A 16,613-nucleotide genomic window follows, 5' to 3' on the forward strand; every position below is an offset into this window, starting at 1 on the left:
TGGTTAGAGTACTAAGCCTTCCGTCAGAAGATGATCTCAAATCTAGCCTCAGACTTTTCTGAGCTTCCTAATACTGGGCCAGTCACTCAATCACTGTCTGCCTCAGTTTCCTCATCTTTAAAATGAAGATAGGCAATAGACTCTACCTGCCAGGTTTGTTGTGAGGATCAAATGAGATAATTGTTGTAAAGCACTCTATAAATGCCATTTTATCCTCATTATCACTGCCATTGTTATTATTATTCAATGTCATTCTTCTGAGTCAATGCAACTTTTGAAGCCTTCCAGATCAGTAGCCAAAAGGCAAGTAAGATCAATAGAAGACTATCATGACAACTAATATTTGTAGAGTACTTTACATATATTATCTCATTTGAGCCTGATCTAGTCCTATGAGGTTGGTATTGCTGTTATTGTTGTTGAGTCATTTTTCAGTCGCACTTGACTCTTCGCAACTCTATTTGGGGTTTTCTTGGCAAAGATAACTATAGTGGTTTTCCATTTCCTTTTCTAGTTCATTTTACAGAGGAAGAAACTAGGCAGTTAAGTGACTTGCCCAGAGTCACACAGCAAATAAGTGTCTGAGGTCATATTTGAACTCAGGAAGATGAGTTTCCCTGGCTCCAGGGCTGGTGCTCTATCCATTGTGCCTCCTAGCTGCTCATAGAAGGTATTACTGTATTATTCCCATTTTACAGATGAGGGATTGGCAACCAGAGAGTTTAAGGGATTTGCACATGGTCATATCCAGGGAGTGTCAAAAGCAAGATTTAAGCTTAGGTCTTCTTGATTTCAAGTGCCATACTCTATCTTCTACGTCATACCACCCAACTATTCATACGGCCTTGAATATATAAGTGAATGAATTAAATATTTAAATGATAGGATAAAAAACCATAATGGCTAGCAATTGCATAGTGCTTTAAGGTTTACAAAGTGCTTTACATATGTTTACTCATTTGACCCTCACTACAATCCTGTGAAGGAAATATGATTACACCCATTTTACAATTGGTGAAATTAAGGCACAGAAAAATAGTGACTTGTCTGGGGCTATATAGCTAGGGACCATCTGAGGTAGTATTTGAACTCAGATCTTCATAACTCCAAATCTTGCACTCTATCCAATGTACTACCTAATTTCACACATACACCCCCAAAAGTATAAAATAACTTCCAAAGTCCATTGATTCAATCCATCCCTCTATTTCTGGACATGACCCACTGCTCAGTAAGTTCCTGAGTGTCATTAAGAGACCTTCCCTCTGTCTGGTCTACATCCTAACTTTTTCATTTTGAGCCCATTTGCTCTCAATCTGTCTAAAGAATAGATAATAAATATGTAGCCTCCATCTACTCAGCCACTACCACCATGTGCCTGCCTTCCCCCCCTCCCCACCCTCAGTTCCAATTTGCTAAATCACCTTTTTAAGGTCTGGACCTAGACGTCAAATTCCAGCCTGGATATTCATACACATTTCTGTAGAACCAACTAACATCTGTCTTAAAGGTGTCCATAACTAATCGGTCAAGACACAATAGTCTTAGAAACATGACCTCTGATCCTGCCCCCCAACCTCCACATTTATAGGCAGGAACTCTGTGAGAAGGGAGCCCAGTCTTTAGACAGCTTTGGTTGGAGGGTGTATTAAGTGAGCCTGCCTTGCAGAATCACAGGAATTTCCTCAGACAACCCACAGGGCGACATATTTACCAAGTTCATTGGCTTGAGTTTCAATGGTTCCATTTCTCCCAAGGGAGAAACCACACACAAGTGCAAGAAGAACCTGGAGAAGGAGGTCAGCTTCTGCTGGGCTGACTAGGCTTCAAGGAAGCCTAACATTGTAAATCACAAGAGTCAGGAGAAGGAGAAGAAAAAAGAACTTGACAGGGTTATAAAGCTCAATGATGTACGGCCGCAAAACTTGAGAACTAATATGGCATATTCATCCCACTTATTCCTAAAGTGCATTTGTGACTGCTTCCAAAAGAATCCATAGATGCTTTATATTGTGAAAATCGGCTGTAAATATTCCTGTGAGCTTTGCCTCTTTACGCATCAATCCATTTATTTATTAGCTTGGCTTGTAAAAGGCTCAAGCTTCCGCTGTTTAGAGAATATGTTCATTTTATGGTCAGACTCAGAAGCTGGGGGTAACCTTCTTAGCCAGATTCCGTATGGTTCCTATAAACGCTCATTGCCCCATCGTAGCTCTGCCGGTGGATTACAATCTTCATTTCAACAGGTGTTTAACTAGACATAACTCCAGAAGAGTCTGAGACCTTAAGTCATTATCATAGCTAGATATCCTCTCTTGGAAAGGGCTTTAGAGCAGAGCTCGCTTCCAGGACCCAAGAAAGGGATAGGGGGTCAAAAGTGCCTTTTGATTCACTTGAGGCTACACTTTTCTTCAGCTCCCAAAGGATTAATTCCTCTCTTCTTGATGTATGGCACAGTATGTCCCATTTAGCCTTCTTAGACAGTGGGAGGACTATCTAAGTATTCAAAAGAAGCCAAAAAAAGGAAAAAAAAAAGAATTCCAAAGTCTTGTATCCTGAACAGATTCTAAAATGAAAAGGATGCTAACGGCTGGCTCCCTCTTCGTTCAGTCTTAATCTGGGCTGGTTGTATCCTATTGAAATAGAGTGAAGTTTACTCCAGTAACTGAAGGAGAAACTCGTCTTGTTTTCAGCAGAGCCCCAGTTATACAAGATTAGTGCCACCGACTGGATGTCTCCCACACCAAGCATTGCCTGAGCCGGCTGACATATTGTGAATCTCACTCAGCCTCTCATTAGCTGACTGGCTCCTCCAGACAGGACTTTTCACTTTAAATATCTCCCACTTAAATAGTTCATCACAGAGGAAGCCTGGGTAGCATTCACACCAGTGAGCCGGGCTTTCCCCAAGACTCTCCATGAAGTGAAAACATATTTTCTTTCTCCTCCCTGGCCAGTTTAAGAAGAGGCACAGTCTGATCCCCACAACCTAGCTAGTGTATTTAAGAAATGCAGCTGACTGCCATAGTAAATTCATGTCATGTTTTTTTTTTTTATGATAGATAATATTTCAGAAAAGAGTCCTGAATGGAACCAAAAAAAAATTTTTTTTTGTTTAGAAAGACAATTTCTGTTCCAAAGCTCAGCTGCCTAGAATTCAGCTGTTTCTTGTATAAAGGAGACACATTGTGAATTCCAGCGGGCTGCAGAGCCAAATAAGGGCGGGTGAGCGGAGAAGGTACTCTGGATAGAACTTACACCCCGTCTTGGCAACTTCAGCCTAGTTGCAGCACCTTTAAATCTAATTAAGCTGCCTTATAGCAAAGGTGGGCCCTAATACAGCATATCGCATCCTGTCAAATACAGGTTACCTAGAAACTGATGAAAGAGCATCCATTAGCCTTGCCGAAATTCACACGTCCTGTTATTAAGATGCTGCCTAGTTTGATCATCTTCTTAATCTATCAAAACTCCAAAAGGATAATCTGCTTTTGAAAGCTCTCCCCTTACCTAGGCCCCTTCCCCCCTCCCCCACCAAGTCCCCAAATCCTTTTCTTCCTCCCTTAAATGAAGGCAAGTCAATAGCATTCAAAGTTTAGGAGAGGGGGGCTCGAGCCAGTAGCTGGTGGCTGATAACTGACAAAAACAAACACAGGACTTTTCTACCTAGAAACTGTTCCCTTTGATTCAAGACTGAATGTCACCACTTTGTAAACAAAGAAGATGATTAAAAAATACTGCCTTTTTTTTTTAACCTAGAGTGTTCTCACAGATCTTCATCATTCTCAAAAAAAAAAAAAAAGAAAGAAAGAAAAAGAAAAAAAAAACCTATTAGCTGCTGCAGAAGAATACTAAAAGGTAATACGTGCTCTTCTTTGGTTCTGTTTTATAAGCCAGGGCCATTGAAAGAAAACAGAGCATCCAGTCCAGGTGTCCCTGCTTGGCAAAATAATGGATGCAGATTGATATGATCTAGAGGTAAAGGACATTAACATCTTCAGACCTTCCGCAGGCACATCGCCAGGCGAGCTCCGGAGAGGCCTTGAAGAGCAGTCCAAGATGTGCTTGCTACCCTGGACACCTCTCAACTAGGGCTCTTATTACTGGACCGGGCTGCAAGGCAGGTGTTCCTCCCCTTTACAGCAGAATAAATGAGAAACTGAATGGGTGTACAAGATGGACTGCTTGCATTATTGATTTAAGACGACCAGCTGACGATACCAGGAGCCCTCTTTTTATTTATTTCTACAAGGTACATCTTTCTCTAAACTGAATTGTCTTTGATTTAAAAGCCAGGGTGTCCCCCCCTTTCCCCCCTCTTCCCCCCCAAAGAAACTGAATCGCATCGAGGCACAGCTGCTGTCGGGCTGCCTGGTCTCTGCTACCTACTGAGGGGAGCTTTTGTGCTTCAGAAAAGAGACAAGGACAGTGCTGTGAACATAATTTTTGATCATCCCTGTTTAAATATGCTGCATGTCAATCAGAGAAGTTTGAAGCACATTATAATTACAAAATATATCCCTGCTATATAATCAGTATTGTTTGTTATAGTGGAATGAACTGTGATAACTATTTCAATATGTAATCCACAGGACTTAGGCATGAGGGTTTTGTATGTATATTTAGAAAACACACGATGAGAAAGGAGGCAAATAGGAGGACAAAATAGACCACTGGCATGATTTTGTGCTTTAAAAAAAAATGTTCCCCACTTAAAAAAAAAAAATGCAGTACTAAGGAGCTATCTATCCTAAACCGTGGGAAATGTGGTGATGGTGACCTTTGTGGCGCTGCTTAACAGGGGACCAGAAGGACTGACCTCCCTCCACCCCACCCCAGGAAAGTCTCTCCTCTGCTCCCCATGCAGGAATGGTTTGATTCTTGAAGAGTTTGCTTCCGTTTTATTCTTCCTTTTACTTTGGGTGGGACTTCACTTTAGCCAGTTCTTCCCATAAGCAGTGATATTCCTTCACTGAAAGGATGTGGGAGGAAGAGCTAGGTAATACAGTGGATAGAAAACCAGTCTAGAGATGGGAGGTCCTAGGTTCAAATCTGACCTCCTGCAGGTGGTGGTGTGACCCTGGGCAAGTCACTTAACCCCCATTGCCTAGCACTTATCTTGCTTATGTCTTAGAATCAGTAAGGGTTGTGTTTTTGTTGTTGTTGTTGTTGTTTGTTTGTTTGTTTGTATTAAGGGTTTGAGGAGGGAATATGAGGAGGTGTAATAGAAGTAGACATAGACAGGCACAATGAGACAGGGAAAAGGGTGGGGGGGAGAAAGAAGGGAGAAAGAGGGAAAGAGAGAGGAAGGAAGGGAGACAGAGACAGAGAAAGGAAGAAGGAATGGCTAGAGAAAAAAAGAAATATGGTAGGGGGTGGGGAAGAAAGGAGACAGAAGAGAGGGGAAAAGAATACCAAGAGACAAGAAACAAAAGAGGCAGAGCTGACTAAGACATGCTGATTGGCAACTTTGTCCCTTTGCTTTGAAAAGGAGAACAAGGTGGCAGGAACCCGGAGCCCTACCTCTCACTCTCTATGAAGCAGGCTGGATATGAATTTTAAAAGAGGACCCTCAACACCCTCATCCTTCCCATCACTTTGAAAATGAAACAGCAGGCCTGTCCATACAGCATCTCTCCAGCCTCTCAGTCTGGCCAGTTAATTTTCATCACCCCCACCTTCCAGAATACCTTAAGCAATGATCCCCATTCACTAGACAGAATGTGCCAAGGTTTAGGATAAGACATTGTTTGCCACTGGCTCCACACCATCCACTGGATAAGGTCAAAATTACTTAGCCTGGCATTCTGTGCCATATTCAATCTAATGCCAACCTGGTTTTCCAGTCTTGTGTGCTGCACTATGCAAATCTTCCACTCCAGATGTTATCTGGCATACCTGGGAAACAGCACCATAAAATGGAATGAGCATTAACTCTTAAATCAGACCTCAGAACAAATTCTGCCTCGGAGACTTACTATCTGAATGATGTTGGGCAAATCATTTAATCTACTTAGGCCTCAGTTTCCCCTTCTGTAAAATGAAGAGGTCTGAGGGCCATTCCAGCCCTGAATCTATAATCTTATATCCTTGGGCACTCCTACTTTTGAGTTCATGTCATTCCCCTGGCCTAGAACAAACAAATACCCTTGCATTCTCACCACCTTTCTAAATCTTATCCATTCTTCTCTTAAAATTCAGTCTCCTCTCCAAAGTTTTCCCTAGCCATCAAAGCCAAAAACATTTTCCCCCATCTTTTGAAATCCAATATTAGTCCTTAGGTATGGTACCTCCTACTGCTAGCTCTGCTCAGGTTCATGTTTATAGCTTATATGTTTCAACTAGATTCATAGATTCATTGCATGTCAAAGTGGTGAAGCAACCTTAGAGAACAGCAACTCCTATTGCCTCATCATAGCTGAGAAAAATGAGCCCTGGTTCATTAAGTGACTTATCCAAGATCACATGGTAATGGAACAGGATGAGAAAGCAATTCTGACTACCAGTCCCTGCTCTTAGCATTACTGAATACTAGCCAATATGTTCCCTGTTGTTGTTTAGTCATTTTTCAGTTGTGTCTGATTCTTCATGACCCCATTTGGAGTTTTCTTGGCAAAGATACTGGAGTGGTTTGCCATTTCCTTCTCTAGCTTATTTTACAGATGAGGAAACTGAGGCAAACACAGTTAAGTGACATGCTTAGAATCACACAGTTAATAAGTGTCTGAGGCCAGATTTGAATTCAGGTCTTTCATATACATTAATAAAGGCTCAGTAATACATGCAGAGTGCTTGCTAGAGCTTCTCTTCCAAGTTATGGCACCATTGTAGTAACCACAAAGGATCATGAATTCTGCATTTCATGTCAACAGTGGCTAGCTCTGTCTTAGTAAATTTATATTAGAGGATCATAGATTGACTATGACTAGAAGAAACTTTATCTAATCCAACCTTTTTGTTTTATAAGTGGTTGAAAAGGAGATCCAGAAAAATTAAGTCACTTGCTTAAGCTCATATAAATTTTAATTGTCAGAGCCAGGTTTTAAACTTGAATCTTCCCACCAGCTTTACCTATTTGTAATACAGTGCTTGGCACATAGTAGATGCTTAGTAAATGCTAGTTTCCTTCCATCCTTTCTTCTTCTGTACAAATGAGTCTGTAAGGGGAAGAGAAGGTAAGAAACCGGATTATTAGGTACTCTTCCCTTCCCTGAGGCTTCATCAAGAAATGGCAAAATGACCCAAAGCAAATTAATATTATAGGTTTTGACTAATTTGGTTAGAATGTAACTCAGTTTCCTTTTCAATACCATCATTTCATTCAGATTCTGATGTTTGTTGAATATTCAAATTGCTATTTTATTGTTGTTCACCTTCAGAATTCAGGATCACAAGATTCTTTTTTCTTTTTAAACCCTTACCTTCTGTCTTAGAATCAATACTATATATTAGTTCCAAGACAGAAGAGCAATAAGGGCTAGGCAATGGAAGTTAAGTGATTTGCCCAGGGTCACACAACTAGGAAGTGTCTGAGGCTAAATTTGAAGCCAGCTCCTCCAAACTCCAGGCTTGGTGCTCTACCAGTGGGCACTACTCACCTGCCCCTTTGTTAGATATTTATTGAACATCTACTATGTGAATTGCATTAGAGACCACACAAAAATAAGATAAAATCCCTGCCCTCACAGAGTCTATTGTCTAATTAGGTAGGTAATATATTTATTCATTTATCCAATATTGCATACCTAGTATGTACAAGACACTCTGGGAAAATGGGGAAGGCTAAGACATAATCTTTGTCTTCATGAACACATATAAATTAGACAGGATGGAATGACTGCCCAAGAAGTGTTACAGACACTCTTATAGGAACCCAGAAGGAAAGAGAACTTCTGATTGTTATGATCAAGGAAGACTTCATGGAGTCTAGTAGGAGCTGGACTTTGAAGGAGAAGTAGACTTTGTATTTGAAGAGAACAAGCATTCTGTCCAGGATGGAAGTGAAGAACAAGGGAATGGGGCGGGGGCAGAATTAAAAGCAAAGATAGAGGGTTCAAAAAGGCCAAAGAATGCTCAAGAGACAATGAGTAGATCAATTTGACCGGAGCAGAGGGTTCCTGGAGGGGAAGAGAAGGGAATAAGATGGTTATGTTAGATTGGTGCCTGACTGCTGAGCTTCTGTCCATTGTGTTTCTATCTTTGTCTATATCTCTTTCTCTGTCTCTCTTCTTTCTTCTCCTCTCAATTCAAGAAAGAATAATATAGATAATGTAAAACCAAGTGAATAATGCCCAAATCACTTATAATTGAGTTTATAACATATTTCTGCATTAGATTCATTTTTTATGGTTCTATTCTGCTAAATCTCAATATTACAATTAGCTTGGATTCCTTGGGCATGCTCCAATAGCTGACAGAAACAGCCCAAAACACTAATGTCAGTCAGGAACTAAAAAATCCACCTATAGACAATGAAGTGTCTCTCTTTCTCTCCTTTGATAAGTTTTTAGCCATTGCTTTGAATGAATAGGAAGAGTGAGGGTTTCTTCCCACTTTGGAGGGAAAAGACAACCCAAGCATCACCTATGGGGGCATCCAGTTAAAATAGGGCCCTTTCATGATGCCCTTATTGGAAGGGGCCCTGGGGAGGTTTTCCCTATCTCTGCTCTCCCTTTCCACCAGCGCCTTCCACAGAAGGAATGATGAAATATTTATTCTATCTGATCTGGGGCCACATGAGCAGCAGGATCATGTCACAGGATACTTTAATGACCACAATGCAGGCAGCATAGCCTGGCTGTGAAGCAGTTGCCTTTCTCCCAACCCAAAATCCAAAAGGCATTCCTGTTACTGAATTGGGGTAGGGTGGGTGTTGAGAACAGTGCCCACAAACTGGGCATCAAAACTAACAACTGGCTCCAAAGGCCATATGTTCCTCTGACCCAAGCTCAGATTCCTCTTGATTAACACACACACACACACACACACACACACACACACACACACACACACAAAAATAAACACTCACACCTAAAGCAAGCCATTCTTCTAGGTATGGTGTCAGTCCAGGACTAATAAAATGTGAAAGTCTAATTGTATTAGCCATTTCCCATCTTATTATATTAATATGTATCATATTGGTACCCATTTTCACTAATGTGACATGAAAGGCTGTAATATGATTACTTTTTTAGTGAAAACAAATGCTAATGTAATTAAGCATTGGTCACATTGGCTGGGCGATCTGTCAAGCCACAGGTATTTGGGACTTTCAGCTCCTAAGCCCAACAGTTGGGGGGTGTGGGGGTGGGAAGGGTGGCAGGACAGACTCTAGTGTTAATCAGATCAAGGCAAAAAGGATCATCAGAAACCTCAATCAAAACCTATCGGAATTTAAATAGGCATAAGCAGAAATGAGTACAGCCCGTGTCATTCTGACATTTGGAGATGTTCCCAACATTCAACCTTTGGAGACAACTGTTCAACAGGCATTCAACTTTGGCCTGGTTCTGCTTTGGCTTGACTCTTGAGTAACTTATCTCCTTTGGCAGGCTGAGAAGGAAGGGACACTTCAGGACTTTAAAAAATAGAGACTAAAACACCTAACGTCTCCTCTGGATTTTGATCACCTGGGAGCTCAAGGCAAGAAGATAAAAAAATTAAACCGCAATGCAAATTTTTGAAGAGACCAAAATGTTTTGTTTTTTGAAAGTTTAAGCATTTGAGACATTTTTCTTCTCCCCTGACTTTTTATCTCTGTCTTTATCACTTCCTCCTTTCGAGTTCAGAGGTGAAAATGGCCCCTGCCTCCCTCTAACCTATGCTTGTATGTCTCACCAGCTGAAAACAGGAAATAATAATGGTGGCGTTTATAAAGAGACTTTGTGATTTACAGTTTGCCATGATAAACCATGAGGATTCTAACCTGCAATGAAAGAGTTTCTGGAATTATCAAGAGCAGAACAGTAGAAAATGGGTTTTAAATTGCTACAGGAACAACTCATGTTAAGAAGAAAATGGAAACAGTTTCCTGTAAGATACTGTAGCATGCTCTCCTTCCCTGGAGCACTATAAGAATAGAATAAATAAGACCTGGTCTGGGATGCTTGAAAGAAAACTGCCTAGAGGCAGGGGAATGAACCGAATGACCCCAGAGGTCTTTTCTGGTCCTTGAGCAGTCATAACTAGAATCTCAGTTAACTCCTTCCTCTACACTTCCCAAGTCTGGGTAAGAAAGTTGGATTAGATGACATCTAGAGTAGGGGTGGGACCTAGTAGTAGAGGAGGACCTAGCTAGGGTCCACAAATTGGTTTTGTTTGTTTTTTCTGTATTGATAAATGTATTTCAATATAATTAGTTTCCTTTGTAATCTTATATATTTTATTTCATACATTTAAAAATATTATTCTGAAAAGGGGTCCATAGGTCTCACCAGACCCAAAAGGGTCCACAAAACCGAAAGGGGCAAGAACCTCTCAGGTAGAGTAAATCCTTACTCTACTCATCATCTCATGACCTTGACCTACTAGATAAGGCTATACAGAATCTGCCTTTCCATTTGGGGAACAATGTCATATTGTGGGAACAATAGTATCTCTTTACATATCTTGAAAATGAGGAAAATGAGCGATAGAATGGGAAATAACAATAATAGTTAACATGTAACAAAGTGCTTTACATGTATTATCTCATTTGATCTTCATAACAATTATTAGCTCTGTTTAACAGTTGGGGGGTTGGGGAACTGAGAGAGTTGCCTAGGGTTATACTACTAAATAAATCTATATGGCAAGATTTGAACTCAGGACCACCTCCTCACTCCAAATCTAGTACTGTCTCCCCTGCACCATCTAAGTAACCTGTCCAATGTTCCTTGCACTTTAGTGCCAACACCGATCTGTTGGGTGTATTGTGTTTTGTTTTGTTTTTTTCCTTAATAATCTCTCCCTTTATTTAACAACTCCTATAAGGTTTCAACCCTGTAAGTGCATGTATTAGCATAACAGCCAAGTTCTAAGCACTATCCAATAAAGCAGCCTGGTTAGAGGAAGTAATAAAGACCTTTGGCTCTGGGGCCCTTTGTGCACCTGCCCCCCTGCTACAAATCTCAAATTCTGGAGCTATAGATGGAAAGAGGAAGTTGACGCCATCTGTACTGCACAGTTTAGTAGTGGATCAAATATTCATCCCTGGGTGCTCTCTCCTATTTCAAATGCATGTGTCTTGTCCCTCTAACATGGCGGTAAGCTCCTTCTGTCCACTCTGCCATGAGTACAGTGCCTTATTATGCACACAAGACAATCAAGAAATAACTCTTCCTTATCTGGCTTTTTTGAGGGGGTCGTGTAGACCACGTCTGACCCAGCACCTGCTTCTTTGCCTTTAAAAAGGATCCAAATTCCCTTGTGGAGTCATTTTGTTTATTTACTAAAGTCTCTTCAGACTAAATTATACTCTTTTTTAGGGCTTAGATCCATAGATTTAGAACTAAAAGCAACTTTAGAAGTCACCTAAACACCTTCATATTTCCTACAAACTGCAGCACAGATAGGTTGTGACTTGTCCAAATTCCAAAATGAGGGCCGAGCTGGGATTTGAACCCAGACCCTTTGACTCTAAACCCAGAGCTCTTTCTTCTGTCCCATTTTTCACTACAGTTTACTGCTAGAGAAAGTGTTTGCTTCTAGATTTTCAACCATTAAATTGTGTTCATTACATGGTATCGCTCTGGTCTCAGCCAATTTATAGTAACTTTTTTTTTTCAGGTCAGGTTATCAAGAGAATTGGACAAATATAGTAAAATACTGACCTTTGCACGCTATCTCTACGCCCTGTTCTTCCTCATTCCTTATCCTCCAACCCCCTTTTCTTCTTGAATTCAAAGTTTACATCCTTTTTCCAGGTATCTGAAAAACAATACAAATTCCCTTCCACTTGTGTTCTATTATTTTGGTTCATTCTGCTTTCTTTCTTTCCCTCTTTTTCCACGGTGCTCAAATTAGTGACCTGCAACCAGGGGCTGGCACAAAGGAGGTAAAAAGCAAAATTCTTTCATTGTGTTTCTTTAAGGCCAAGGTGCTTTGTTGGACAGAGTTTGCTGTCTGGTTGCTGAACTGGTTCTTTGAGTCATGAGGTTGATGAATTCCATGTCCCAAGGTGGTACCAATGGCTCAGTAGAGCTTCTCCCGGGACCATTTTCTATAAGTCAACTTGATTGTCCAACAATTGACATTTTTAAGATTAGAAGACTACTTGGCTACCTAACTACCTGGCTAATTTCTGAGAAAAGACCTTGTCGCAAAAAGGAAGAGAGGGGTTTGAGGAGAAAAGTATTCAAAATGATGTTTATGACTTAAATTGCACAGGTTATTCTTTAATATTCTTAAAGCCCTTACCTTCTGTCTTAGAATCAATACCAAGTTATCACTTCCAAGGCAGAAAAGCAGCAAGGGCTAGGCAATTGGGGTTAAGTGTCTTGCCCAGGGTCGCACATCTAGGAAGTGTTTGAGGCCAGATTTGAATCAGGTCATTTAAAAATGCTTTCCTTCTCTTTGAGAGATGCTAAATTGATGAATTTGCCATTTCCCCCTCCCTTGATGCTCTCCTTCCCCTGCCACTAAATTAATAAATAAATAAATTCACTGATCTTGGTATAATATCGGTACATAGGATGGACAACCTATTCCACCAACTTGGTTTTCACCAAGATTTGCTCTCAGGCTATCATTATCATTATAAGTTCCCAGGGCCCTCTTCTTACCACATAGACTGATCTCTTGCTGAATGACATGAAGCCAAATCTTTTAAATAGACACATTAGGAGGGAAACAAGAAACAGCTTACCTCACACAATTTCCACACACACACACACATACACACCCAGCTGATTATAAAAAGCTAAACCAAAGAGGCTAGAAACCTGTAGTTAGGGTTGGAAGTGAGGGGTGGAGAGGGACTTGAAGGGTGGAGCTAGAGTAAATAAGGGGAGCTTTGCCCAGGATGTGACACTGACAATGTCAAGTTTCAGATGGAGAGGGGGGGACTTTTTTGTGCTCTAGACCAGAGGTCTCTGATGGGAAAACTGACAGCCCTTTATAACTAAAGCAGCTCAACTGGGTGCCACTATAATAAATCAAAATCAGTTATGTAAAGTGTAAAATTATCATTTGGAAATCACTCTCTCTGAATAATTCAATCATTGACTTTCACATCAAACAACTATTCCAGCCACCCACACACATAGTCCAGTCTCACACTTAGTCTTAAACTCTCTTTAATTATCGGCATTAACCTATCACATTACTATTTCATTCCTATTTCATCCTGGGGGAGGGGTCAGTGATTATGATAAATCACAATGAACGAGAAAGACTTTCAGCTGTCCTTCCCCTCCTCTTCAGGCTTCTCTTGATCCGCCGGTGACAGGTCTGCCTTTGTCCTGGGAAGGAACAAGGACAGATAAGCAGCCTCCCTCTTGATAAATGCATCACTGATGCCAGTCAAAAAAGAAAGTCCAAGGATGCTTTAATACCCAGCACTGCACATCTCCCTGCTGCTATTTGGGGATCTCTATCCACAGTCGAGCAAAGCAGAGGAGAGAGGATCCTTGGCTGCCTTCCTATATCTCTTTGCCCTTAACAGAGAGATGCTGATAGACCAACCCATCACTGGTCCATCATTTTACTATAATCCACTTGGGAAAGATGACAAATAATGTCTAAGGTAGACAGTTTTTCTCTTCAGGAGATAACCTACTGAACTGCAGAAGGTGAGTCTCAAGCTGTATCCATATGGGGTCCATTGTTTCTCCTGTTAATCTCTCTTCAAGCCCTTTATTCTCCAGTAAATCCTTTATTCTCCACAGAATTGGGCAAAGCATACTGGTCTTGTAATAAGAAGACATAAGGCTTAAGTACTAACTCTGATTAGCTGGATGACCCTGGACAAAATATTTAATCTTAATGAACCTCATAGGAGCATAAATTTGGAACCAAATGAACATGAGATAAGGAAAATGGGACATGTCAAAAGGGACAAGGTTAGTAAATGGCAGAGCTAGAATCTAAACTCTAGTCCTATGACTCCAAATCTGGCAAGCCAACTCCTACCCCCCTGTTACCTCAGTTTTCTCACCTCTTGAGAGTTTGGATTGTTTTCATCTCCATCAGAGCTATTTACCTTTTCTCTCCTCTCCTTTCCTAGGCCAGTAACCCAAGTGGCAGGGGAAAAAGTGTTTCCACTCTTCCCCCATTTCTCTAAAGCTCTGTCTATCTGGATCATAACAGGCAGCTTCCTTCTCTAGCTCATTTTACAGATGAGGAAACTGAGGCAAACACGGTTAAGTAACTTGCCCAGAGTCATAGATGTCTGACCCTGGATATGGACTCATGAAGATGAGTCTTCCTGACTAGACTCGACACTCTGTCCACTATGCTATCTAACTGCCACTAAGTAATCACAGACGACCCATGTTCGAATCCTATTTACCACTTGAGCGATCTCCTTGCTGGACCCCCAATTCTTCACATGTGAAATGGGAGGCCCAGACTAAATGATTTCTAAGGTCTCTTCCACCTCTAGTTCCTATGTCACTATGTCCTAGAGAGCGCTCAAAAATCTCTAGTTCTACTGAGATGTTTCCAGGAGGCCCCGAGTATAGGGTCTCCGATCAGACCTCAATATAAAGGTCAAAGGAGACCCTTCAAAGCTGATGGGAAGACGGAGAAGTGATAGCAGAAAGGGGATTGGGAGCAGAGAGACAAGGAGTTTTCAGAAGGTTGGCAGGGGGAGGGGAGGGAAAATGTTAGTGAAGAGTCTGAGAAAGCAGAGAGCCAGCCAATATGAGTTGTCTTTGCACCGAACTGTATGATTAAGTGACTGCCTTCTCTTTTCCACAAAGCCAGACTCCCGCTCAAAGACCTTAGGGACCATTTTAAAGAAAAGTTATTCCTTTTGTTTTTAATTGTAATTAAGTTGGTATTTTATAATTTTTAAATGGTGCAATTTACATGTCACTTTCATGATGTGCTGTGTACCCTTCACCAGAGGGAGAGAATGTAAGTTTAAGAGGACTGCTGTGTATTATTTTGTGATTAGAAAGTGCATTTATGTAATTGTGAGTAGAATGGGGATGCTGGGATATTTCAAGCGTTCATTAAACATGCCAGAAGTTTAACATATTTACTTAGAGCCAAAGTTTATTCACTTTAAGATTTCATTCATTATTTTCCCAATACTTTGACAAAATGTTTAAGTTAGTTTTGCATTTTATTTGTCTACTGAGTTCCCTAAGTTAGGGAAATTAGTATTGTGTGTGCGGTTTGATTTAATTAGCAATTGGGGAAATAGGCCTGGCATGTTTCATGGAGGCTTGGGGAAATTGTCAATTAGCATTGTGTTAATTGGTGTCTGCCGTCCTTGCTTTTTAGTTTTTAACCCCTTTTACCTTGCTCCCTCTTTCAGTGCGTAAAATCTGGCTGTTTATTATTCTTTAAATAAAGGATTAATTGCCTGAATTCCTGCTTCTGTTCCATGTCCTTTTTCTCCCCCCCTCCCCGGCATATGGGTATTTGGGCGGGCCCCTGGTGGCAGTCTCATTTCTTTCAGGACCTACTTCTCCCCAGCACAGAGTGGAGAGGTTTCTGTTGGGCTGCCCCAGGCCTGGCCTCAATTTTTCCTTTGTTGTTGTCTGGGATCAGCAGATCCTGTCTTTCCCCTATGATGGAAGAGGCTGACTGGCTGTCTGACGGTTTATTCTCTCCATGTTTTCTTGGAGTCATCACACATAGGTTGGGCTGGAATTGAGCTGCTCAGTGTTCTCTGATCTGAAAGGTGACGTAAGGAAATCATCCTGGCATGAGAACTTGGGATCCCTGGGCAAAATTAACTGGGCTGAAAATTTTAAGAACCCAGTGTTAATGAGTCGACTAAATTATTCTATAAATTTCAACAATGAATGGACTGCCTGGTGCATTGGTGACCTTACACATTGCCTGACACCAGCGGGTATCAAATAGAGGCTGGACAACCTCATACAGGAGAGTTCTTACCTTGGGCAAAAAGTTTGATTTGATGATCTTTAAAGTTCCTTAAAACTCTACGATCCAATAATTTTATGTTTCACACAGAGCACCAAGAAACAGGTTATAGGCCCTCCTTACCAGCTCCATTCAGGGATAGGAGACTTATTTCAGAGCAAGTTAATATAACCCTTCAAATGTTCTCTCTCTCTCTCTCTCTCTCTCTCTCTCTCTCTCTCTCTCTCTCTCTCTCTCTCTCTCTCTCTCTCTCTCTCTCTCCCCACATTCAAATGTGGTTGAAATGACATAATCACCTTGTATCAAATAAGTCTGTGTAAGAGCCCCAATTGTATCTCAGGACTTGTGTTTTGTAAGTGGCAAGTCTCTGCTTATTTAGAAAGTAAGAGGTCTGAACTAGATAATCCCTAATGTCCAGTCTAATTCTAAAACCCTCTGATCCTGTATTCTTATTGGGGGAAAACGAGGTGGTTTATGTTAGAAATTGCCCTCCCATTTTCTACTTCCTAGCTACAGACACAAGACCTACCACCTACCACCTATCTCTCTCTGTCCTCCTCTGTTCCCTCAAGGCA

The sequence above is a fragment of the Gracilinanus agilis genome, chromosome 2 (genome assembly GCF_016433145.1).
Source record: "Gracilinanus agilis isolate LMUSP501 chromosome 2, AgileGrace, whole genome shotgun sequence".
NCBI lineage: Eukaryota > Metazoa > Chordata > Mammalia > Didelphimorphia > Didelphidae > Gracilinanus > Gracilinanus agilis.